The 3,640-nt window shown below is 35.2% G+C and overlaps 1 long non-coding RNA gene across 1 annotated transcript; it reads left to right on the top strand.

Moving 5' to 3' along the window:
- Positions 1-229: 229 nt before the first annotated feature.
- LOC103629449 (uncharacterized) lies at positions 230-3,161 on the top strand. The gene is made up of 4 exons (XR_002263084.2): positions 230-320; positions 428-1,270; positions 1,387-1,443; positions 2,712-3,161. It is a non-coding gene; the product is annotated as an uncharacterized lncRNA (long non-coding RNA).
- Positions 3,162-3,640: the final 479 nt, after the last annotated feature.

Genomic DNA, 3,640 nt, shown 5'->3' with positions numbered 1-3,640 from the left:
TTACTTTTGGATAGTTATTATACATCCCTGATATTTGCACAAAATCCAGTTGCCTTTCATTTTTTGGTTCATAGCTTCATATGTATACGTTGGTGTCTGAATGGATTATCCAATGTTGTAATTTGTAGCAGAAAATCACTGAACCGAATATATCACATTGTTGTGCGTTATGTTGTGTCTTGTCTAATGCATGTGAATACTCATATGAAGCTTTTGCAATACTAGATGGGGAGGGCTGCAATGATTACATCTACATTTGGTGGAACTTTACCTCATGGATGATATGCCAGATGGGGAGGGCGCGCAAGGATAGCCCCGACGTACATGCCCCTCAATTCTCCCTCTGCCCTCTTGGTTTCGCTCTGCTCTCACCTTGCCAGGCGTCTGAGGTGTCTGATTTTGTTCTGCTAATGTGGTGTTGACGCAGGGTTTCGTCACGAAGCCAGAGACACTGACCGATGGGATAGTGAAGCTGATGATTTGGCACCGCACCATCCCCAGCATGCAAGGGTAAGCGACCCAAGGGTTCTTATCTGTCCACTGTTTTATCAAATCCCCATGGCTTTTTCGATTCCTTTTTGTGTGTTCAGTTTTTTCTTTGTGTGTCATGAGTTTCAGAACTTGATTGGGATGGTTTTTGTGCCATGAGAATTAGGGTTTGATAGGGATGATTTGGGTATCAGTTCTTACGGTCACTGGAATTTGCATATTGTCATAGTCTAATGCCATTAAATTTTGAGGGTAGCGATATTGTTTTCACCCTATTGAATAGGGTATATGATGATATTGGCAAGCGCTGGAGTAGGTAATATTTTGTTAAAGTTTTCATGTCGTTCCTCCACTGCCATGGCTTGATCTGTGAGGATCCATACATGCATATGGTTTATGCTTGTAAGTTTTCTTCTTCCCTTGCTTTACACATCTGCCATATCATGCTTGACAAACACATCAGTTTTGGCCCTAATGTTCCAGTGTGTTTTTGTGTAACTTTGTCCCTTTCTTTGTACCAAGATTTTGTTCATTGGGTCTGCGTGGGCTACCAGGGATTAAGGTTAATGATTCAATTATGCTCTTTGTATTGTGCTTATGGTTGAGTATGGCGTTTAACACTAACTACGAGATAGGTCAGAACAGAATTGGAAGACCAGCTTCTCTACACATATAGATGCCATTGTCTCGATGGGGAGTTTAGTGATTTCAAGGCGCTGCCTAGAGCAAGTGGATAATTGAGTGATTTTCAGGAGCTCCTACACTATCTGTATGAACTAACGTAAGTTCCACCAGTAACAAGTAAATATTAAAAATCACAATGATTATATGTTGAACTGATGTTCCTTTTTCTCATGCAAGCAAAATTGTAAGTCTTCATTTTCCCTTTCGTTCCAGTCTTTCTGATCATAAGTGGGATGATGCGAACTATCTGGAGCCCAAACAGATCAACAGGTATTTCACAAGAGTGGTTAATATTTGCGGTCATTTTATATTGCACAGGAAGAATTCCAACTAGAACTGTTTAAGAATCTGCTTGGCAATTATACTCATTTATATTTCATCACTACTGTATTGTGCTTTAAGCTATTTTGGCATCAGTTAAATTAACATGAAATTGCAAAGTGAAATTGCCTTTGCAGACGTTTGGTCTTTTCAATGCCAAACCAAGGGGTGTCATTGATTTTGGTGATTTCATCCGAGATGTAAATGTTTTCATCCAAATACCCCATAGGAAGAAAATAAATAACATTTTCCCATGGTGACTGTAGGAGTCAGACTTGGGGTAGGCCTAGCTTGGCTTGGGGCTTAGTGTAACACCTCAAAAATCCTATTTTGGGATTTATAGAAGTTTCTCCAAAAAGATTCAAGTTAAAACGTATTTTAATAATATATTCATTTTTTTAAAAAATATATCCCTCTAAGGTAAATAATAGTAAAACATTTGGTATTCAAACCTTAGATCCAAATCTTAAAAACTTAATATTGGAACAGTTAAATAAAAAGAAGCCATTCAAGCTATTTATTATTTCCTTCATAAATTATATAGTTACAATACTCTTTAAAAATATTTGAACTATAATAATTCATTGTAAAGATTATATAATAGCATGTCCTAAATTAAATAAGTAATGGATACTGAACTTGTGAATATGCCTTTGGTAGGATATACATTCAAAGGATTATCTTATTAGAATAAAATATGTGTATATGGATTATGTTGTGGAGCATCTGCTTAAATATGTAAATAATTAACATAAAGAAAATATAATAAATGTACTTTGCATTCATTCTGGTACTTTGTTTGTGTATTTTGAATTGAAATCACAACCAAATTTGAAATTGAAAATTGGAAAGTGGAAAAGAATTATAAAATCAAAGAAAAAGACAAATTAAAAAAAAACAAATAGGGCCTACCGTGGCCATCTCCCTTGGTTCAAATTTTCATGGGGGGCATCGTGCAGCCCATTTGCTGGCCGTAGGCTGTGCCGACAGGTGGATTCCCATGGCTGATGTAGGGTGTCTTTGTGGTGACGTTATTTTTTTTAAATCCTTTTTCCTGTGTCACTGTGAGATGGCCGAGCGATTAGTTTGCGGTCTCCGCTCGTTGAATAGCGAATTAGTTACGATCTCATGCAAAACATTAGGATTCTGTTACAATCTTGAGATCCTAACCCGGACTATTTATACGAACCATACCCCTCATCCATCTCATCCACCAGATCACAAAGCTATGCCAACTCGAAACCACTGCACCACGTGGTCGAGTATTTACAAAAGTCGTCATCGGTTTCTGTGAGGAGTTGGAGCCGGCCGGTGACATATTGAGAAGATGCTCGGCACTGCTTGCTCCATTGCCGCATGGATAGCAGAAAAGGAAGGTAGAAGATGACCACAACTAAATCCCATATATTAAGTCTATTTATTCCGTAATTCTTTATGCCAACCAATCAGATCGTGTCATGTCACCTATGTCTGTGCAACCTTACTAATTTATTAAACATGTGATCTATTTTGCGTTAGATATCTTATTTATTCCATTCAAATTGTGCTATATTTATATTAATTTTGTGTACATAATAATAACATTTTTTATCACACCCCATGTTTTAAATAATGATTTATTTAAATATTTGTTTAATGGACATTAATTAGCTAGACAATCTAATTAATCTAATTTATAGTTGTAACCTATGCTTATTATAAATAATTGCTAAATTGATTAATATCAGCTCAGATATATTAACTTAATACATGCTTAGTTTAAATACAACATATATTAGATTTATTACGCCTAAAAATATTGTTTTACCCATAACTTTTTCGTTTCAACTCTGATTTAACCCGTTCAAGTTGCGTTAGCTTCGTAATAAAATTATCTACGCTGTGGCGACATTATTTGTACCATAAAGCATATTTTTATAAATAGATATTGGTTTAGCCTATGATTAGTAGATTAATCCCTCTAACCAAAGTTAAACTAGTCCATGATAATAATTGGACTAAAATATGATTTCTAATCAAGTATTAATCTAGATTAAAGTGAGTTAATTATTTATAGTATATTTTCTCATATGAAGTACAATAACCAATTTATAATATAGTTTAATATTTAATCACATAGATCTTTCATAAATCATATCTTTTTAAC

The sequence above is a fragment of the Zea mays genome, chromosome 6 (genome assembly GCF_902167145.1).
Source record: "Zea mays cultivar B73 chromosome 6, Zm-B73-REFERENCE-NAM-5.0, whole genome shotgun sequence".
NCBI lineage: Eukaryota > Viridiplantae > Streptophyta > Magnoliopsida > Poales > Poaceae > Zea > Zea mays.
Note: the sequence above shows the minus strand (reverse complement) of the source record. Positions and strands in the feature narration are given on the sequence as shown.